Raw genomic sequence first — 24417 nt, forward strand, 5'->3', positions numbered from 1 at the left:
TTACAGAGAAGCTATATTTTTCTCTTTCCAATTTCTTCCATTCATTTTATACAGTTTTTTCTCTCCAATATTAGACAAATATTACCTAAAAGTTCTTCACATTTTCCTCTTGGAATTCTTCAATCAATTTTGAGTTTATTTTGGTGGTTATTGTGAGGCAAGGGTTTAACAATGTATTTCCAAATAAAATTTGTTAGAGGCTGGGCGTGTAATCCCAGCACTTTGGGATGCCGAGGCAGACGGATCACCTGAGGTCAGGAGTTTGCGACCAGCCTGACCAATATGGCAAAACCCCATCTCTACTAAAAATACAAAAAATTAGCTGGGCATGGTGGCAGGCACCTGTAACCCTGGTTACTCAAGAGGCTGAGACAGGAGAACTGTTTGAACCTTGGAGGCGGAGGTTGCAGTGAGCTGAGATCATGCCACTGTGCTCCAGCCTGGGCAACAGAGTGAGACTCTGTCTCAAAAAAAAAAAAAGAAACAATTTGTTAGTGTCATTTGTTTTTGATAATTCATCCCTTCTTTATTAATTTGAACTTTTTCTTTTCATCTTAATTACTATGTATAATATTGTCACAGCTAATATTTATTAAATCTTTAATTTTTACCAGGCATTGTACAAACATTATCCCATTTTGTTTGTGAGCAGATTGTAATTATTAACCAACTTATACATGAGAAAACTAAGATTGAGGGAGATGTAATAGATTGCTTTAAATCCCTCAGTTTATAAGCCTGGGGAGCCAGGATTGTACCTACTCCACGTCCACCAAATGTAGGCTGCACTAAGTTAACCATTATCATCTAGGCAATGGAGAGTTAGCCTCCATTAACTTATATGTTATTTCTGTTTTAGTTATTGTAGTTTTACACGTCTAAAGTAGATAAAGTCCTTCCTTTTGTTCTTCTTTTGCAAAATCAAAGAGTTTAACCATCATACAATAACTAGCTGTTCTAAAGCATGCCTTCTTCTATGATTTTTTTTTTTAAGAACAGGTTTAGCGTTTCAATATTTCAAGAAAAGCTTGGGAGACCTTTTCCCAGAATACAAAAAAACTATTCATCAGCTTCTAGAGTTTATTTAGTTTGCTTATACATAAAGTATTTCATCTAGTGATTTTTATAGAGTTTCTTAAATAAAGCTTAAATCATATTCACAAGAATCTTATAAATTGGAGGACAGAATTGAAATCTTAACTTTCAGTTATTTTGTTCAGAATATTGGGACATCTAGATTCAGAAATAACACAAACTTCTTGGGAAAAAAGGAAGCTGAGTAATTTGTAAGTAAGTAAGTAAATATCACTCCACGATGTCACAACTACAAAAAAAAGTATTTGTATTTCTCAAGAATTGTGAATCAGAAGTCTGTATTTATTTTACTTAAATCTGAATTTCTGAAACTTGTCATTTCCTTTTTAAGTTTCACTAATGGTTTTTTATGTTTATCAATAAAGTATTTGCATTCCAGTAGTAAGAATACAAGCATATTTTAAAAAAGAAATTTCTGGAAAGATCACCTAATCGAAGAAGATATATAAAGGGTTTATTAGCTAAGGAGACAAACTTCAAATAATATCAAGAAAAGGTAATCAAGAACTCGTAGACATCTGTACTTCGAGATCACAAAAGTTGAGAAATGGCCATGTAGAGTCTGTTGTTCCAGGAGAAAGTGACAAGAATATCTCAGCCTGAAGAACCTGCAGCCTAAGGACAGTCAAATGCAAGCAGACAGTAGGGAGACCTTGGAAGTGGAAGTCATCAACCTCTGCCAGGGGTGCATTTCCTGTGTGTTCCTGTGGCCCCACCACTTGAGGCCAAGTCAGTGATCAACGTGGGGAAATCAATAATACTTTGGTGGATTTGCCTCACTAGACTACATTCCTGGGAGATGACAATATGAATGAACATGCTCGATTCAAATTTTGCTTGTGGTCTTTTCTATTCCCAACACAACTTCCACCTCCAGATCCCTTTCAGTTTCCATTCCTGTCTTCTAGCCAGTGCCCCACCTCATTGCCATTATTGTAGAAACTTCTTCCTACAGGATATCACCACTGTTTCTCCTAGTTAATAACCTAGGAAGCTGCACACCATCCTTCATCCCTCCTTCAGCTCCCAGCCTGGGTTAAGGTGGTCACATTTATCATGTTAACATCTCTGCTGCACTCTTATTTGTCCACATGACTGTCCAACCCAGGAGTTCCCATCTGGTGGGTAGTGGGACACATGCCACTCTGGGCGGTCAGACCTTTCTTGAGATTTACTGCTGTAGATATTGATAGAGATACAGGTGGGGAAACTAATTGTGAATGGCCCACAGCTCTCCTAGACTATATACTTCCCCTGAAAGAGCAGGAACTCTGCTATAATCACATGAAATGATTGAAATTAAGGCCTTACTTACATTAACTTATTTAAAATTACACAACCCCTTTGTGAGGTAAGTTTATCTTAATTTTTAGATGGAAAAACTAAGTTTTAGAGAAGGTAAGTAACTACAGTTAATGGTGTAGGTATGATTGGAACCTATCTGTCACACTCCAAAGCCCTGGTGGCCCACCTTGGGGCACTAATGGGATTCAAATAATCACTTTCCCACTAGTTTCTGGAGGCCAGGGAGTATGTACCTGGACTTCAGGGAGCAGTTTCAATGGTATCTGTCTTATACACAAGATTTATGTGTAACGTTTGCTTTGAACATAAGAATTGCCCTGCTGTAAACAAACTTTGAAATTACACATACAAACTGTTCTGAAATTTCAATGTTTACCCTATTTTCTTATGGAGCATTAACAATAACATGTAGCTGTCTGTTCTTTTTGCATCATGTGAATGTTTTGTCTTTTTTAGTAAGCATTTTTGGGGCTTAATGATATAGAGAATTATAAAAGTATTTTCTTTGCAAAGACATTTGTATTGGAAATGTTGAATGCATTTAAGGGCCTAAAAATCATGTTTCCTTTGGTCAAGTAACAAAACATTTACTTATGTTAAATAATGTCATTAAACTTTTTCAAGACTCATAAAATTAGATGGAGGAGGCCACAGTTATAATTTTTTATACTTTGAATGATTTGCAAGTGTGTCTAACTTGAGAGAGAAAAGAAAAAAACATAAATCCAATGTCATTAATAAATAAAAATTGTCAGAAATTTATGAGAAAGTGTTTCATATTCAGGAGTGAACCCTAGCCAATTCTATCACTTATTCTTTTAATGAACATTAAATCTTAACCATATTAGTCCTAATCCAAGTTTGTAAAACACCAAATTTCCTCTTTCCCTCTTTTTGTGAAATGGCCCAATTTAAATTCTGTCTTTGAAGGCTGATTCTAAAGAATGTAGTTAGCTCGTGACTTTAGGTTCAACAACACCCCAGTGACATTTCAGAAAGCCTCCTTATTCCACTGTTGACTGGTTTCCTGCTAGACAACAGAAAGCTGATGTTCTACATTTCTTAGACCAATGGCTTTTTCATACAGCTGTTGACATAAAAGGAAAGCAAAGAAACTTAATAAATCATCTTTTGTATATTACAAGTTAAAGCATAACATAGTCATTTTATCTGTGGTTTTAAGCCTTTGCTCAGCCATGATGTGCAAATGTCAAATAGTCGACTTTTGATGTGTTTTCATACTGTCAGTAAAATAGACTGTAGCAAGGCAAACTGTCCAGGTCTGTGGCTGGTTTTCAAAAATCGATAACTAACATTTGTAAGTGCATTGCTAAAATGCTTTTTATTATTTCAACAAACCTAGAAGTTAGTATTATTATCATCTCCATTTTAAAGATGTGAAATGAAGCACAGAGAGAATGGCACCCCCAATCATATAGAACTAGAATTCCTTTAGGTTTATTCTGAATGTTCTTTAGAATTTTAGCAAATAGGTGGCAGTGTAGCTTGCAAAATCTTCAATCAAATTACTTTACCCTTGTTTGATATGAGTTCAGAGAGTTCCATGATGTAGATTCTGTGATTATCAACACTAGAATATATTTATAATAAATCAATATAATACAATAAAATGAAACATAATTTTTATCATAACAAGTCATGTTCATCTCAAGATATTCAGTACCTAGCCCAGTGTCAAGAAGAAGAGATACTCAATAAATGCTTGGTAGATTGAACCGAAGGAGGAAAAATCACCCTGAGAACTTTTAGGTGTCCTTTTATTCATTGGCCACTTTTTCCAAATGGTTAGTGTCATAAGTAGAATATAATGGTATACTTCAAACGTCACATTATAGTTCTTTTAACTGCACTTAAAGAGGGAGGTCCTGTGTCTTAGGTACCTCCCATGAGTCCAATTATTAGGCTGAGGTTATTGGATAATGTGGATCTGAGTAATTTTCATTTTTTGACCTTTAATCTCTTTAGAAATTTAACTTTTTATCTAACTAAATAAGAGTAGCTCCAAATTAAATGTTTGAGTATGCCATAATATTATTATCATCATTGTGGCCATAGTGTCAGTACAACTATAAGTAATAGGATTTACTTTAACTCAGGATGGCTTTGGAAACTATAAGGTCTTAGTATCTCCAAGGCATGTCTAAAACATGCTTCTAGAACAGGGTTGGAAAGCTCTGCCTAAGGCAGTATGCCCTTAAAACTCTTAGTTTAAATTCTTATTTGAAGGAAAATAAATTGCTCCATATCTTCAACTTCTTTGTCCATTGTTGCTTCCATTTTCTGTCCTTAATAGAAATATTTTTCCCAGGCATTTATCACTTGTTCTTTTATGCAAATATTCATTACTTTTTCATGCCACAGTTATGAGAGGCAGTATTGTTTATCATAGCTCTCCACTGCAACTTCCTGATTATTCATTTTCATCTCTAAATAAAAATCCTTTGGTAACAGGCTAAATGCCTCAATTAAAAGGCACAGAATGGTCAGCTGAATAAAGAACCAAGGCCCATTGGTATGCTGTCTTGAAGAGACCCATCTCATATGCAATACCACCCATACACTCAAAATAAAGGCATGGAGAAAAATCTACCAACCAAGTGGAAAACATAAAAAAGCAGGGGTAGCAATCTTACTTTCAGACAAAACAAACTTTAAATCAACAAAGATTAAAAAAAAAAAAAGACAAAGAAAGGCATTACATAATGGTAAAGAGTTCAATTCAAGAAGACTTAAATATCCTAAATATACATGCACCTAACATAGGAGCAGCCACATTCATAAAGCAAGTTCTGAGAGACCTTCAAAGCAACTTAGACTTCCACACAATAATAGTGGGAGACCTAAACATTGCACTGACAGTTGTAAACAGATCATCAAAGCAGAAAATTAACAAAGATATTTAGGACCTGAACTCAGCACTGGATCAAATGGACCTGACAGACACTTAAAATATTCTCCATCCCAAAACAACAGAATATGCATTCTTCTTATTGCCACATGGCACATAATTTAACACTGATCACATAATCAGAAATAAAACACTGCTCAGCAAATGCAAAAGAGCAGAAATCATAAAAACCAGTTTCTTGGACCATAGCACAACCAATTTAGAAATCCAAACTAAGAAATTCAATCAAAACTGTACAATTACTTGGAAATTGAATAACCTGCTTAAGAATGATTTTTGGGTAAATAATAAAATTAAGGCAGAAATCAAGAAGTTTTTAGAAACTAATGAGAACAAAGATAAAATGTTCCAGAATTTCTGGGACACAGCTAAGGCAGTGTTAAGAGGGAAATCATACCACTAAATGCCCACATTGAAAAGTTAGAAAGATCTCAATTTAGCAACCTAACCTTGCAAATAGAAGAACTAGAGAACCAAGAGAAAACTAACCCCAAAGCTAGCAGAAGACAAGAAATAACAAAAATCAGAGGAAGGAAGGAAACAGAGGCATGAAAAACCATTCAAAAGATCAGTGAATTCAGGAGTTGGTTTTTTGAAAAAATTAATAAATTACATAGATGGCTAGCTAGACTAATGAAGAAAAGAGACCCAAATAAACACAATCAGAAACAACAAAGGGGATATTATCACTTACCCCACAGAAATACAAATAACCATCAGATAATAATATAAACACATCTATGCAGATAAACTAGAAAATCTAGAGGAAATGGATAAATTCCTGTATACATACATCCTCCCAAGAATGAACCAAGAAGAAATTGAGTCTCTGTATGGACCAATAACAAGCTCTGATATTGAATCAGTAATAAATAACCTACCAACGAAAAAAAGCCCAGAATCAGATGGATTCACAGCTGAATTCTACCAGACGTACAAAGAAAATCTCATACCATTCCTGCTGAAACTATTCTAAAAAATTAATGAGGAGGGGCTCCTCCCTAACATTCTATGAGGCCAGCATCATCCTGATAGCAAAACCTTGCAGAGACACAACAAAAAAAGAAAACGTTAGGCCAATATTCTTAATGAATGTTGATGCAACAATCCTCAACAAAATACTGGCAAACTGAAACCAGCAGCACATCAAAAAGCTTACCACAGTCAAGTGTGGTTTATCCCTGGGATGCAAGGTTGATTCAACATATGCAAATCAATAAATATGATTCATCACATAAACAGGGCTAAACAAGAAACTCCATGATTATCTCAATAGATGCAGAAAAGGCTTTCAATAAAATTCAACACACTTTTATGTTAAAAACTCTCAATAACCTAGGTTTGGAAGTAACATACCTCAAAATAATAAGAGCCATATCTGACAAACCCACAGCCAACATCACATCAAATGGGCAAAAGCTGGAAGAGCTCCTTCAGCTGAAAAACAATTTCAGCAAAGTCTCAGGATACAGAATCAATGTACAAAAGTCAGTAGCACTCCTAAACCAACAACAGTCAAGACAAGAGCCCAATCAGCAACACAATCCCATTCACAGTTGCCACATAAAGAATAAAATACCTAAGAATACAGCTAACTAGGGAGGTGAAAGATCTTTACAATGAGAATTACAAAACACTGCTCAAAGAAATCAGAGATGACACAAACAAATGAAACAACATCCCAAGCTCATAGGAAGAATCAACGTCATTAAAATAGCTCTACTGCCCAAAGCAATTTGTAGATCCAATGCTGGTCCTATTAAACAACCAATGACATTATTCACAGAACTAGAAAATAATACTTTAAAATTCACATGGAACCAAGAAAGAGCCCAAATAGCCAAGGCAATCCTAAGAAACAAACAAACAAACAAACAAAACCCCCCACAAAGCTGGAGGCATCATGCTACCTGACTTCAAACTATACTATAGGGCTACAGTAACCAAGACAGCATGGTACTGGTACAAAAACAGACACATAGACCAGACTAGAGAGCCCAGAAATAAGGCTGCACACCTACAACTATCTGATCTTCAACAAAGCTGACAAAAACAAACAATGGGGAAAAGACTTCCTATTCAGTAAATGATGCTAAGATAACTGGATAGCCATATGCAGAAGATTGAAACTGGATCCTTTCCTTATACCATCTGCAAAAATTAACTCAAGATGAATTAAAGACTTAAATGCGACACTCAAAACTATAAAAATTCTGGAAGACAACCTAGGCAATACCATTCTTGACATAGAAACAGGCAAAAATTTCACGATAAAGATGCCAAAAGCAAGTGCAACAAAAGCAAAAATTGATAAATGGGATCTAATTAAAGCAAAGAGCTTCTGCATAGCAAAAGAAACTATCAGCAGAGTAAACAGACAACTTACAGAATGGGAGAAAGTTTTTTGCAAACTATGTATCTGACAAAGTTCTAATATTCAGCATCTATAGGGAACTTAAACAAATTTACAAGAAAAAAAAAACATTATCAAGTGGGCATGAATGGACACTTTTCAAAAGAAAACCTACATGCAGCCAACCAGCATACGAAAAAAAAGCTCAATATCACTGATCATTAGAGAAATGCAAATCAAAATCACAATGAGATACCAGCTCACACCAGTCAGAATGGCTATGATTAAAAAGTCAAAAATTAACAGATACTGGTGGGGTTGCAGAGAAAAAGGAATGCTTACATGTTGTTGGTGGGAGTGTAAATTAGTTCAACTATTGTGGAAGATAGCATGGCAGTTACTCAGAGACCTAGTAACAGAAATATCATTTGACCCAGCAATCCCATTACTGGGTATATTCTCAATGGAATATAAATTGTTCTGTCATAAAAACACGTATGTTCATTACAGCAATATTTACAATAGCAAAGACACGGAATCAATCTAAATGCCCACCAATGGTAGACTGGATAAAGCAAATGTGGTACATATACACTATGGAATACTATGCAGTCCTAAAGAAGAATGAGATCATGTCCTTTGTGGGAACATGGATGGAGCTGGAGGCTATTATCCTTAGCATACTAATACAGGAACAGAAAACCAAATACTGTGTGTTCTCACTTAAAAATGGGAGCTAAATGATGAGAATACATGGACACATAGAGGGGAACAACACACACTGGGACCTATCAGAAGGTGAAGGGAGGGAGGGGGGAGAGGATCAGTAAAAACGGGTACTGGGCTGAATAGCTGGGTGACGAAATAACATGTTCGACAAACCCCTGTGACACAAGTTTACTTATATAACAAACCTGCACATGTACCCCTGAACTTAAAATAAGTTAAATAAAAAAATTCTTCCTCTGACATTAATATTACCTGGTATAATTTTTTTCCAATAAAAATAAACAATTTTATTTCATTTTTAATTTTTTAAGTTGTTTATGTTTTTGTGGGTACATAGGTGGATATATTTATGGGATACATAAGATATTTTCATATGGGTGTGCACTGCATCATAATACCATCAGGGTAAATGGGGTATTCATAACCTCAAGCATTTATTCTTCATGTTACAAATAATTCAATTATACTCTTTTAGTTATTTTTAAATGTACAGTTAAATTATTTGACTGTAGTCACCCTGTTGTGCTAGCAAATACTAGGTCTTATTCTTTTGAACTATATTTTTGTACCCTTTAAATTATCTTTAGTTCCCTCCACCCCACCCCATACTACCCTTCCTAGCCTCTGGCAACCATCCTTCAACTCTTTTATCTCTATGGGTTCAATTGTTTTAATTTTTAGCTCCCACAAATAAGTGAGAACATGCCAAGTTTGTCTTTCGGTGCCTGGCTTACTTTACTCAACATTAGCTCCTCTGGATCCATCCATGTTGTTGTAAATGACTGGATCTCATTCTTTTGTATAGATGAATAGTACTCCATTGTTTGTATGTACCACGTTTTCTTTATCCATTCATCTGTTGATTGACATTTAGGTTTATAGAATTTCAATTTAGCACTCACACTTCTCAGTCACTGAGGATTTTGACACGACATAACCAATCTATCCAACATTCTATCTCCAAAATTTTTCACATTTTATTCTTCCATACCTTCCACCCAATACTTCATGCCTGTGGCCACACCTGTAACCTTATCATAACCTAGCTTTGTTCTTCTTCTAGACTTGAACTCCAGTGTGTCAGTGGTAATACCCTCCTTTTCATTTTCTAACTCCAACAGTCCCACTCTTCCTCTTCTTTGACTTCCCTAAGAGCTCCAGGCCCTAAGCCATTGCCTCCTTATGGCTGCCTTATCCAGCCAGTCCCTGAACAGTGCATTTCATCAATGACTCTCCATTTAGCCTTCCTTTGCTGCTAATGACCAGTTTTAATCTGCCCTCAATATCTATCTTATTCTCCCTACCAATTATTCCAAACCTGATCCTAGCCTCCTACTTCTCAAGAAAAAATAAAACTAGCAAGCAAGTAAAACCAAACAAACAAAACTTGGGTCCCTCAGGTGTAAAGTCCTTTAACATCCATAAGCCTGTATTCATCTGTGTAAGCAGCCCCTCTCATTTGTTTTCATCCAATCTCAGAAGAGGTTTAAATTATCATGTTCCAGGATTGCTCTTGATAGAATCCTTTCTCCCTATTTCTAAAAATGTACTTCTCTGTCTTTTGCTGTATTTTTAACACTTCTCTTTCCACTTTCCTGCAGGCTATGGACATTCTCAAGCATTTTTCAGTGGCAAACAAATGTACAGATGACTTCATTTTCCACCTTTAGCTACTATTGCCCTTACCTGTCTTCTGCCGTTTCACCAACATCTTAGAAAAGAGAGACACAGCTTCTTTCTCACTAATGAGTTCTTTAATTCATTGCAAAAGTGAAAATATGTTTCTACATATCAAAATCCAATGAACTCCTTTCAGCCTTCATTTTATTTCATCCTTATGTGGAAATTGATAAAGTTAATTACCACTTTTTCTTCCTGAAGGTCCTGCTTCTTTTGTCTTCTTAGACCCCATTCCCTTCTGATCATCTGGCTTCCTGAACATCCATCTTTGCTAGACATCTTCCTGCCTTCCCCTAAAATTTTGACGTTAACCAATACTTCTGGTCCCTATTTTATTCTCATCTTGCACACTCTCTCTGAGTAATTCTATCCACATCCATGATTTCTATTGACTTTAAGTCCAGCTCTCCTATTATTAGGAGGAATAATCTGGTGGTGACTTGATGTAGTTAAATTTGAGTGGAGAACAATTCGATAGATGACAAGGACACCTGTTAGAAACCTGTTTTTCTTGAGTATGATGATGAATTTATGGACTTAGAGTAGCAATGGATAACAAGGAGGAATAGCATGTTTTTTTACTTTTTATTTTCTCCTATGTAATTGCTTTTACAACTGTGTTGAGGCATAATTTAGGTATTATAAAATTTACCCATGTTAAGTATATAATAAACACTTGAAAATTTCTGAGTTGTGAAACCATCATCATAATGCAGTTTGAAGACACTGTCATCACCCCAGCAAGATTCCTCATGCCTATTTACAGTTATTAATAATATCCATGTCCGCTCTTAGACCCAGGAAGCCACTGATTTACTTTCTGTTCCTATACATTTGCCTATTCTAGAAATTTCATAGAAATGGAATAATACTGTATATGTTATTTTAGGTCTGGCCTCTTTCACTTAAATAATGTTTTTGTGGTTCATCCATGTTGCAGCCATGTTGCAGTATGACCATGTGACCATGTTACATAGGAAAAAGTAGTTTATTGCTTTTTATTGATGAATACTAGTACTCCATGTTTGGATTCACTATGTTTTGTACGTCTGTTCATGAGTTGGTGGACATTTGGATTGTTTTTAATACTGGGCTAGTATTAATATTGTGGCTATGAAGATTTTTATGCTAATCTTTCTGTGGACGTGTTTTTGTTTCTCATGAGAGATTCTTAGGAGTGGAATTGCTGGGTCATATGACAGATTTATATTTAACTTAAGATTTCTAGTTTGCAATTCTTAAGGGAACAAAATTAATGTTGTGAAACATAGAATTACCAAATAGTCTACCAAGTCCATTCTTAGGAATATATCCAAACAAATTGAAAACAGATATTTGAGGAAAAACCTTTACAACACTGTTCATAGCAACACTATTCACAATAACCAAGAGCTGTAAATAACCCAACATACATGAACTAATGAATGGATAAACTATATGACAGAACACTATTCAGTCATAAGAAATAGAGTTCTGTTGCATGCTGCAACATGGAAGAACGTTGAAAACACTGAACTAAGTAAAAGAGGCCAGACATAAAAGCTTACATATTCTATGATTTCATTTACATGAAATATCCAGAATGGGCTAATTCATAGAGACGGAAAGTAGATTAGGGTTTTCCAGGGGCCAGGGAGGAAAGAAAAAAGAGAAGTGAGTATTTAATGGGTTTGAGGTTTTCTTTTGGGGTGATGAAAAATTTCTATAGTTAGATAGTTGTGATGGTTGCACAGCATTGTGAATGTACTTAATGTCATTCAATCTTAACTTTAAAATATAAAACGGTAAATGTTATGTTATGTGTATTTTACCACAATAAAAAAAGCTGTGTGTGATCCACAAACAGAAAGTCTAAAATCCACATGAACAGAGATTAATTTGCTTTGGTACACTGCTTTTGGAGAATCAGAATGCTCAGGGAAATGATGGTTTCTTAGAATCAATTAGTCATCCTCATAGTTCCTGAATTCAGTGTCTACCGTGTCCATGCATTGTTCTAGGAGCTTTACAGACATTATTTCTAATTTTTATAGTACTCCAACTAGGCAGGTGTTGTTAATTCCATTCTTAAGACTAGGAAACACAAGCTCTAAAAGATTAACATATTCATAGTCACAGAGCTCATAAATGCTGAAACTGGGAGTTAAGAGATATTCTCTTTTACTCTAAAGCCTGTGGATTTTACACTGTATTTTGTTGTTCCAAAATTGTTTGAGCATATTCTAGCTGGAAGGCACCGTGCACAAAAGAATAGCAAAACAAAGCATTATTATCGAAGAAGGCAGAAGGACCTGGAAAGGGACTCTATTATTGAATATCTCAGAGTTTTAGGAAATTCACATTGTGTTTAACGCTAGTGGACCCCTGGGTAAACTGGAACAATGACCATAATGAATCCCATATTGTAACATGACAGTTCTTAGCTCAATATATGCTTATTATAAGCTGATTTCATATATTTTGGCTTACTGCCAGGAAGAACGCAGAGCTTGTAATTTCAATTACATGGTATTTCAAGTAGAACCTTGTCTTAATATTGAAGGGGGGCATTAGAGTTGACTGCCAGGACAGCAACAAGTTTCAGAGAAGGATTGTTATTTTTAAATTACTTTAAGGACCAAGTGGACCAGCTCACCCCTGTACTTGAAAACACTGCAAAGGCTAAAGGACTTAATACTTGGTGAGTCTTAATAGAAAAATGTAGGTTGTGTGAAGTGGTTTTTTATAGAATCTCAATAGTAAGTTAAAACTCCTATATACCACACAGTATTGAGGGATAAGAGGCTTAAATTACAGTCAGCCTCATATGCTATGGGTTAGGATTTATTTGAAATATAGATTTACCAATAGTTGTTAGAAAAACATGAAATTACTTTGAGAAGTATTTGGCCATACTAAGTGAAGTAAACAAAAAATTTAACAAACAAACTAATGAAAACCACTTCTAAGCCTGAAGACAGACTATAGGGGTTATAAGAAATATATGAATTATTTTATTATGACTTTTGGGAAATTAATAGTAAAATTTATATTTATAAAATATAAAATACTTATATATTTGAATTTTTAAAAATTATTATATTACAAATAAACTCAAAATCTCTTGTATAAATTCATCTATATATACATACCCACAATGCATGAACTTTCTTCAGATCAGAAGATGAAAGCATTAAGATTTTTATGTTTTAGTTTAATTGCAGTTTCAGCCTCATAGGCTCAAAGAATGTGGAGAACTCTAACAGCAGTTGAATTCTCAACCATCTAATATTAAGAAGTCTTCCAATGTTTCCTTAACTTCTCCAGGTTAAAAGAAACTAAGACTTCCTCTAAGAGAGGGAATGTGTCTCTGTTAAACTTGTAAGAAAGTTCTTCCAGTTCTTCTTTATTTAGAGTGATCAACATTTGACTCCTTTTACCTTCCACAGATTGTTTGTGCTGATGTCTCATTAAATTAAATTTCCCTGCCTTCAAATTCCATGAGCCAACAACTCCTTAAACTTTTCTAATTAGTCCCCTGGCATGACTTATACTTGTAAGTTCATTGCTCATCCTGTGGGATCTTCCCTTTGACCTGGTTCTACTGTGCTGGAACCAGGTGGTATGCCTCCCTGGCTGGGTAGGGCCCTCTTTCCCCAACTTTATACAATGACATCACATTGGTACCTTGAAATCAGCCCTATGGGAGGATTTATTCCACAGAAATCAACAAATGCTTTAAGAGCCTTAATTTTCTTCTGGAGAACTGGTTGTTAAACTTTTACCATGTCCCACTGATATTAAGAATCCAGATGGGAAATACAGAGAATGGTGCTATAAAAACTGACAAGTGACTTCTTTTAGGGCCTCACCAGCAAACTTTGTTGTGGATGCGCAGTGGAAGTACTGGGAATTTGTATCCTTCGAGAGTTTTCCACAGGGTTGTGTATAAAATGGGTGATTGGTATTTTCTGACTTTAATTAATGTGGGGAATTTCTCTCCCATTCTTATATAAAATAGCAGTGGAATTCTATACTTCATAGATCAGAGACGAACTGGTTGAGTTGGAAAAATGTTTCTTAATTTTAACTTTATTTTTTAGGTTTAGGCCAGGATTTCTCTCTAGTTACCTCTTGAATTGTGGTTTTTTGAATATCAAGAAACCATCCATATATTTGTAGATAGGTCTTTTTGAGAATTGTGTGGATCTGATTTCCTCCTAATCCACCAGAAAATGTTGTTGATTTTTAAAAATGACAAGCAGTATCTTGTGAAGCTCTGTATTGCCACACATTATTTTGTTCTTGAAGGAAAGCTTAAAAGAAAAAGACAGCATATTTTATGGTCATAACACAGCAATATTGAAAACATGTTCTTGTAGATAAAGGAAATGATCACTGTTTTGTAAATAATGAGCACTCTTGGATCATATAAATGTGATTGTGAGTGCTGAATATTAAATTTAATACACAACTTGACCCTGCTTTTTCAATCAACTGAGATAATAAATATTAAGTTGTTAACATGGCCCCTCTCACTAAACCGATTGCATGAAGCCTTGTAGAAAAAAAGTGGAAATTGAAATGGTTTTAGCCTTAAAAACATAATGGTTCTCTTAGGAAAATTATCTAAATGCACTAAGATGAAAACCATTAAGTAAATTGTGTGATGTAGACTGTATACATAATGTCAGTTTAGAGATAGGAGAGCTTTCCATAGATTGGAAGAGTTAGATAAGATTTCAAGGGAGGATTGAACTTGATCTTTGTTATCACAGAAATTGTTTTTAGCATTTGCTTCACTAGTTAACGTAGTACAGTATCTCTTTCTAGATTTACAGAGTAACAGCATAAGGAAAACAGAAAACTAGGAGTCCAGCCTCAGTTACATTTTATTTGACCCTCTTTTAGAATTTAATGTAGTTTACTGAGATAGGCCCTGTCCTACAAATTATGTTTTGAAAACCGTTTTTCATTGAGGAATGTGGTTTCAAACATGATAAAGAGGATTCTGATGTGTGAATAACATCCTCCATATTGTTGAAATTGACTAATCACTTTGATCTGTCATGCATGGCCCCTGCATGACATTTCTTGGTGTGTGTTCTGCTCCTGGCCAGGAATAGAGTCACAGTCATTGGTGCCAAGCCCTTTCAGTGGCTGCTGGAGAGGTCAAGTCATGCTCTAGTCAAGAGCAAGAAGCTCTGAGAATGAACCTCCCCCATTCTGTGCAAGTACCAGTATCTGTAGTTGATGTCTAGCATTTGGTTACCATGTTCTTTCAAGCAATTTTGTGAATGGATTAACTGGAAAAAAAAATCACTTAAAAAATAAAAAATGGCTGGGAGCAATTTGGTTCAACAAACTGATTAAAAAATACAGAGTTACATGGATCACATTATGGTATGAGAAAAACCAAACTAATAAGTCAGACTGTAAACTAATAAAACATACTGTTGACCTTAGAAAAAGTGAAATCCTAAGAAAGTGTATCCTGAAAGCGTTACTTTTGTATTTCTTCTAAAGCTATGTCAAATTGCTACCTTAGTTCAAAGTGGAGAAAAGAAGCCAAAATCTGCTACCAGGAATGAAGTTGACAAGTATGTTCTTTCATGATTACTTTGTATTGAGGCATAACATTCCTTTTTGATGTAAACAGGGTTTTTAAGAATCTGGAAAGGAATGTTAAACAGCAGGTGAAGGTTGGAAGCTTGAGGCCAAAGAAGACATTAAGTAAGCTGAACCCACCCAAATTTCCCTGGGCCTTGAATAAATCTAGAGCTTGGAAAGAATACCCAAGGCTGTCCCAGCCACAGGGAATTAACATCTGAGCTAAATGAAGCTGCACTATTTGCACGAATAACTTCTGGGATTTTTAAGAAGGCAGAAATACGATGACCACTCTAAAAGTCTCTACCTCTGAAATTGTACTTTACAAAACTTTGAAGGTGACATGGGTATCATAGTCTATTACCAGTCATGAAAAAAGTACACTTAGAATTGTTTATATAAAATGTCTACCTGTATATGAAAAGCTGAGGTAGAACAAATTTTTCAGGGCAACTGTACTCTATATATCTATTAACTTTGGTTAAACATAGGATAGACACATTGGAATTTTTTTTAGTGGCCATGTAACCTTTGATTAGTAAATAGTATATGTACATATTTTTCTGTATTCAAAAGCTTAGAAATATTTAGCCTTGTAGGAAATTCCTGGACACTACAAAACTGGAAATTTTATAGCACAACTAGGACACATTTTTTTGGTTGCTTATTCTGATGAAATAATGTGTCCTATGTCATTATAAATATTCACACTATTTCAAATTTCTTCCTTTCGACTTGCAGTAAATATTTTGTACTAAGCATGTATAAGATCTTTCTAGAAGACAACAGGGCCATTGCATTCAAACTAAAGCCCAAGTTCAACCTTAGAAGAACTGTCAAGATTCAGTGACAAGGGAAAGTTGTATTCCGGATTATGTGTCTTCCTGACACTGAAAATTTTGAGTCTGCTGTAATTCCCTGTGGACTCCAACAGAAGAAACTGGCATAATGGCAGTTTCAGTAATAATAGTAATAGAGTAACAAGCCAGCATTATAAAAGTGTTGCCTTTTACATATGGAAAATTTATTATTTGCTCATGACTATGCTATGTTCTTCACAGATGTTTTGTAACATCTTCATACCAATCCTACGTAGTAGATATCTGATACCAATTTTACAGTTGTAGAAACTGCTGCCAGGAGGCTCAGTAATCTTTGAAGATTACACAGCCAGGGAAGAGCAGAGCCAGGTTTTGACACCAGGTCACATGGTGCTATAACTTCCACTCTTAGTTCTAATACCTTGCCTTCTCTTGTGTAGACGTCCAACCTCCTATGGTTGTCCAAGCCACCTAGGTAACTAGGGGGAAATGTATCCTTCACATTCTAAGAAGTCACTTCATGTACAAATATATTTGTGGCTTAAAACTAAGAGTAACTGGCCGGGCGCGGTGGCTCATGCCTGTAATCCCAGCACTTTGGGAAGCCGAGGTGGGTGGATCACGAGGTCAGGAGGTCGAGACCATCCTGGCTAACACGGTGAAACCCCGTCTCTACTAAAAATACAAAAAAAAATATTAGCCGGGCGTGATGGCGGGCGCCTGTAGTCCCAGCTACTCAGGAAGCTGAGGCAGGAGAATGGCGTGAACCCGGGAGGCGGAGCTTGCAGTGAGCCGAGATCGCGCCACTGCACTCCAGCCTGGGCAAAAGAGCGAGACTCCATCTAAAAAAAAAAGAAAAGAAACCTAAGAGTGACTGTCCCAAATGTAGATGGACAGTGCATATTAGAGCCCCCAGTGGCCTTGCTCTTTAAATTATGTCTGATGGCCCCTGTGCTGAATACAGTACCCTGGCACAGAATGTGTGCTTGAATGAAGAAACAGGGTTCAGGGACTTTATTTTTCCTACTTTTGCAGCCTCAAAGAGATATAAATGCTCTGATGCTATAGATCACTTACACAGAATTAATTCCATTAGGTACTAATTCATTCTATTTTGAAAAGTGTAACTCTACTGAACTTCCGGCCTATGATTCTAGAAAATGCACTGTGACACTAACTCATTCATTCATTTTTCATCCAACCAACATTTGCTAAGCACCTCTGCTGGGCATTCTGTTGATCGGAAGTGTATACTTCTGAAGTAACGGGTAGAGGGTGGGAGGACAATTTTAATTAATGGAAACTTTAAGGATGAAAAGTAGGTACTCAAAGAAAAGAAAGAAAAAAGTATGAAAGCTTAAATAATATCTTACTTAAGTACTCTGAGTTTGTTTAGTTTTTCTTTTTATATTCACTGATTTATAAATTGGAAAAATGTTAAAGTATGTTCATCAAAACAAGACTGGTAAAGGAGTAAATCTGTACACCAAAACATGCCAAAAACTGTATCAGTAAATAAATATCCTCATCAATATTTTCAATAACTTAGAAGGTGTTGATTGATACGATTTTAAACAGGACTAGCTTGTTTCTCTGTGAAAATCTAGAGGCTTCCCATATGGATATTTCTTCTTAAAGATGAAAGAGAACTCTTATTTAGTTAAACACAGTTGACAGATGGGTTAATAAATGATTTACACATAGGATGATCAGATGCCTACCAAGTATACTATTCACGAATTAAAACAATTCCTCCTTCACAAGATAAAGGTATCTTAGCACACTTGCATTTCATAGTTGAATGGCATTGTTAGAGTGAAAATAAATTTGATTCCGTTTTAAAGTCTTGCTGTGCAACTGAGAAAAGACACAACTTTAAAAATTATTTATTTCATTTTTATGACCAGGATCCTTCAAGCCAACTTTCAAAATGAAGATTAAACCATGTGCTATCAACAAGAGAGCTCTGCAGGTCCTCTGTCCCTCCAGATTATCTAATGGAGGGCTCTGGAGGCAGTAGGTCAGGGACGGATGTTAACCAGCTCACTTTAACAAGTGTGAAAGGTTAAAAACAAAAATGTTAGCTGGGCGCAATGGCTCACGCCTGTAATCCCAGCACTTTGGGAGGCTGAGGAGGGCAGATCACCTGAGGTCAGGAGTTCAAGACCAGCCTGGCCAACATGGTGAAACCCCATCTCTACTAAAAATACAAAAATTAGCCGGGTATGGTGGCGGGCACCTGTAGTCCCAGCTACTGAGGCAGGAGAATCGCTTGAACCGGGGAGGCGGAAGCTGCAGTGAGCCGAGATAACGCCACTGCACTCCAGCCTGGGCAACAGAGTGAGACTCTGTCTCAAATAAATAAATAAATAAATAAAGCACAAAAATGTTGCTTATAGGGAATATTGTGGTGAACATGTAAAGAGTTGGTGCAAAATTTACATTTAGGCCAAGCTGAATTTTGATTCTCTTCTGAGAAGTAAACATAACGTACAATGGATAGAATGTGGACTGTGGAGTTCCAGAGACCCAAAGTCAAATCTGGCTTGGTTTTTTAGCTCCAAGATGTTGGGCAAGTAATACAGTCTCTCTGAGCTTACTATTTTTACTCATAAAACATATAACATCAACTTTATATGGTTCTAGGAAGGATTAAGTGAGATATGTAAAGTGCTTAAAATGGCAGGTATGTAACTTATTCACAATTGTTCCAGATTCTCCTGGATTCTTGGATTGGAATAGCCCAACAAAGTACACGTTCAGTCAGTCAGCAAATATTTACAGCGTGCCTGCTGTGTGCCAGGTACACTGATGGCATCGGGGATGCAATTACAATGAGACTTGGCCTTTGTCCATAAGGAGTTTCCACCCTGTTTGAGGAAATAATGACATAAACATGGAATTTGGCCAGCCTAGGATGCGCACTGCTAGGACAGTAGCAAAGAAGGCAAAACAAATGGCTCATATATTTTTAAAAATTTTCTCTGCTTTATACAAACAGTAAAATTGAGTAACTTCTCCTCATCCCATGTGGAATTGTTTATTTTGTTTCTGTGGATCAGTAGATTTTGGTAGTCCACCCCATCGCAGTATAACAGCAAATTCTCAAGCTAAGCCGGAATCAGGTCAGTAGCACAGGACGGTTCTTTTATGAAGTTAAGGTCAAGCCATACTCCTTAGTCTGCAGTGGCCTTGGCTGGGAACATCAGGCCAAAATATCCTCTCTAGAAACAAGTGATATATGAACATATTTACATTTGTTCTGAGAAATCAGGGAGTATAGTCCCATCATTAAGGACTATCTATCTCTAACTAAGCTTTTCAAGTTGGCTAACTTTAGTGCAAACTCTGGCAGGAAGAGTTATAAGGGATTGTGGCGGCTTGCTTTCTGCGTGGGAACCTGGGGGCTTTGCAGAACTGCACTTTTTACATCTCAAGCAGAGATAATATAGAGACTGTACATAATTCCCTTGGACTTTGTTTTTTTTTTTTATTATTCTTATAGGTGTATCCATTTAAATAGTGTATTATATCTAATATGTAGACTTCCTTACTAAATGGTCTGGACTTTCCTCAATGGATAAAAGTTGTTCTAAACTCAGCAGTAAAAGCAATTGGATTTATACTTATTTTTCCCATAATCATTCTTAGCAACTGGCACAGCTGTGATCTTACTGTCATTTCTTACAATTATGATAAAAATAAGAACTAGTTAGTTTAGCTTTAACTATTTGCATTTCCAAAAAGAGCACCTGAACTTTTAAAGGAAACATTAAAAAATTATACATACACACATACATACATATACACAAACACACACACATATAAAATGTATACACACAGACCATATTCCTCTTAATCATTCTAACCAAATTTTTGCACATGTATATCCACGTCACATTTTTTACCCATTATATAGACATTCATTTTACTTCAGGAAGAAAAAAATATTAGATTATCAACTTAATTTAAAGTTAACATCTACCAATTTAATTTAAAGTTAACATCTATTAACTAGAAGTTATTCCATCCTCATTCAAATAAAAACAACAGTGGAGGATCTAGTCTTTCTCTATGCTGAAGGATCAGAAATTAGAAAAATGCAGTTTTGAGTTTTCTTGTTTCTTCACACACCCACCCCATTCATCCTCATTGTTTCAGTTTCTCCTGGTGTGGGACTTATATTTCCAGCCTGCCAAAAGTGAGAGCTTTCTCAACAGTGAACTCTCAAAAGATTTCTTAGCTGTGAAAGAATTACGGAATGCCAAGAAGTACCTTGTCGGGGTCTACTGAATATACATATACATGTGGGAATGAATAAGTGGTGTGTTTGTTTGAATATTAGTCGAAAATGTAAAGAAAGTTATCCTTGATTTTTCTGACTACCTTTCAGATTATCTTGCAGGATGCATGTTTGTTTAAAATTCATTGAATTCTTAAGTAGGATTTTGAATGGATTGATGGATAAAACTATTTTCAAAAAATGATTTAGTATAGCATTGAAAGAACATGCTATATTCACTTTCTAGGCTTAGTGCATCCATTCATTCAACAAACATCTATTAAGCATTTTCTATGGTGAAATCCTGTGAGGTACTGGGAATCTGGAAATGAAAGATATACTCATTGCCATTAAAGCACTTACAGTATGACAGGAAGGGCAGCTGAATGAACAGATGTTTGTGAGAGCACGGAAGTGCTGTGACAGAGGTATGCATGGCATGCCTAGGAGAGGCAGAGGCACACAAAGTAGCCTGCAGGGTGGAGCGTGATCAGAGACAGCTTCCTAGAGAAGTTGGCCTGTGGCTTGATACTGAAGGGAGTTGCTGGGAAGAGTCATTACAACACAGGCGGAGGACAGCCAGCGGAGGCCACCCACAGGTCAGCACAGCTGGAGAATTAGGTGATAGGGGGTCCATGATGTTGGAGTGGCAGGTCATAATGAAAATGAGAATCATTTCTCCAGCGCCTAGCTCTGTGATTTATAGGTATTGCCTCTAATTCTTTCAATCGAAAGCATTCTTAGTTGTAGTGTCTTTACCACTGAAGAAAGAGAGACTTGGAAAATTGAAGTGACTTGCCTCAGAGGCCACACATACCTAATAAATGAGTGTCAGAAAAAAAGGATTCAGACCCAATCTCATGTCCAAATCCAATTTGGAGCTTGATTTCCAGGGAGTGTTGAATAATGTGTTTATATTCTGGAAGCTTGGAGGAGACACTGAATGATTCAAACCCTTGTGCCTGCTTCTTCCTCCTGGCAGAAATGAACTAATTTATCTGAGCATGAGACTCTTTGCAATATTATTTATTAAATTCTTATAAGAGCCTAACAAAAGATTTCATAACTCACAGTAGGTTTTTTTTCCTTTAAATGACTTTATGTACATTTTCAAGGAGTTCATTTGTCCATAATAATTTACACTGAGGTTTAATGTAAATAATTTGTTGGGTTGACCCTGGAGTAGCAAAACTAAGAAGTGGAAAATATCTACCTGAGATAATGGAAAGAGAACTGGATTAGGAGTCCAGGTGTGAGTTTAAATCAGCCTCTATCACTGTTTAAATATTTAATTTGACTAATACAATGGTTGGTTTCATTTCCTGTCTTCTAGAAGACCATAGGCTATGGATTCCTAGCTCTACCTTGGAATCTTCTTAGTCTCAGCTTCTACAGCTGTAAAATAGAAGTATTTCCTTTGCAGGAATATTAAGAGCAGCAGTACATATGCCTGGTCTATAGCAGGTACTGGATAAAGGACAATTTCCTTATTCGGATGATGACACAGTCAAAAGCAAGGCTATCTGAAGACTTTTCCACCTTCTTCTCCCAAATTAAATGCAACAATGTTATAATTATGAGAAACAAGGGCCAATCTAATTCTATCCCCTCACTACCAATCTGCCTCAATGTGGTGGCCCAGCTTTGGAAATTTAGGAAGAGACCACAACAGAAATTTGGTAACAGAATATGGAGCCACTTCTCCCCCAGTGAGGAACCCCTTCTGTAGCTCACTACTTTACCTTGCCCTCAGGATTTCAGGCAACAGTTCTTTCCTGAAACTTCCTGCTCCCACTCATATTTTATTACCCCTCTAGAGCAGTGCTCCCTTATTTTGAGAGAAAAAAAAACTGTCTCCCTGAAACTTTCATCTATAAGCCCCAATTTGACTCTCTGAAACAAACAAAAAACCATCTAATTTCCTTTCCATCTTTTAAATCTTCAGTTAAACACAATACTCTTTCTTTAGGTCTTCTGTCCTTCTGATGAAAAATGAATAACTTCTTCAACCATTCTTTATGTGACCTTATTTCTAGACCCCTCTCTATTTGCCACCAACACACCAAATGGAACCACAGTGCTCTAACCTGATCAACAAAGTCCAATTCACTCATTAACAGCCTGGAGGAATTTGCTGTACCTTTACTAATGATGTCTACTTTTGAAATAGCTTTTTTAGTAGCTTCCACTGCATTTCTGGTGCACACCAAAGTTGTAGTCAACTAAAATTCTCCCCTGCCCCGTTTTTTCTTTAACACTAACTACAGTGTGGCTGTGTTTTTATAATCCTGTGTCTATATGATTTAAAAAAAAATAAAAAGCATAGTAGAGTATTTTGCAATTAATTTCACTGGGCTAGTTTCAGCTTCTTGATAACTTTGAAAATGTGTTGTTGTACACTTTTTAAATCTCACCATCACTGTTGGAGCTCTTATAAAAGTAGCCAACACTGCTCTCACTCACCCCCTTGGCTGTGGCACACTGCATAATTGCATGTGGTGGCCAGTGATAAGTCCGGTGCTTGGCCAAGTCAGTGATTAAAGATTCTCTTAATTTTCTAAAGTAACATTAAGTATGGAAGGGGCCTTCATTAGCTTGATTTGTGTCATCTTGGAGCTTCAAAGAGTATCCTACCAGAGTAAAGAAAACTCCCAACAGACTTGTGATCTTTAAGAATATTGAGGTTGCCGTTTCATAACTTGACTTTATTAAATTGATATATTTAACTAACTGGCAGTGACCGTAAGATGATTTACATTTAACTTTCAACCTGCAATATTGGTATGGGTTTCAGACGGGGCTAAATAGTTTGGCTCTGAAGTTTATTGTCAAAAAGTACCCAAGATTTTAAGTGTTTATCTCAATTAACATTGAAAGTCCATAAAATTATGCTACACATGTTACAAGAATTTTTCTGTTCTCTTGAAATTTCTGGCTTTTAGATTCCCAGACTTGGCAGGAAATCTTTTTGGCTCCTCTGTTTCTGATTTTAGCTGTTTTCAGAAAATGCAAACACATGCAAAAACATTGTAATAAACCTCAGTGTTCAGTCATGTTCAGTAAGACCTCAAAAGATGTTTGCTTTGAACTGGGTTCTAAAGATGGGCATACCTTCGTGAGAATAGAAGATATCCTCTTACTCTCTATGATGTGGTTTGGCCTTTTCAGGGTCTCAAAGTAAGCTTTGTTCTGTAAGGCACATTATGTTCACTTTTTGGACTAAGAATTAACAGAGAAATTTCTTCCTATAGAACATCTTGGGGCTCTTCTAGTCCCCAAAGGGGCAAGGGTTTTAGACCATGAAGGAAAGACTGTATTGCATCAAAGAGACTAGGAACATCATCGCAGGGCCCACACTCTGTGCCCTGTCTTAGATTTAATGAAGCATTGGAATTGTGGTTCATTAAGTTGCTGGGTCTGGTATCACTTTGTGGTTTTGCCCTAACTGATTGGTCTATAAAGTCTGTCCTGGGCATCAGTGAAACAGATTCCTACTGGATAAATTCCCCTTGGAGTAAGAGGGACTTATTTTTTTTTCAGTTCATGCTACAATAGTCTTGGACTAAACTCCCAACGAATGAATTTGTAAACGAAAATTTAAGACAAGGCTGAAGGGGTTTAGACAATGGTATAC

The 24417-nt window shown here is 36.2% G+C and overlaps 1 protein-coding gene across 5 annotated transcripts in view; it reads left to right on the forward strand.

Annotated features, from left to right (window-relative positions):
- Positions 1-24417, forward strand: part of C7H8orf34 (chromosome 7 C8orf34 homolog) — a 502481-nt gene that overhangs the window by 398948 nt on the left and 79116 nt on the right.

The sequence above is a fragment of the Pongo abelii genome, chromosome 7 (assembly GCF_028885655.2).
Source record: "Pongo abelii isolate AG06213 chromosome 7, NHGRI_mPonAbe1-v2.0_pri, whole genome shotgun sequence".
Taxonomy (NCBI): domain Eukaryota; kingdom Metazoa; phylum Chordata; class Mammalia; order Primates; family Hominidae; genus Pongo; species Pongo abelii.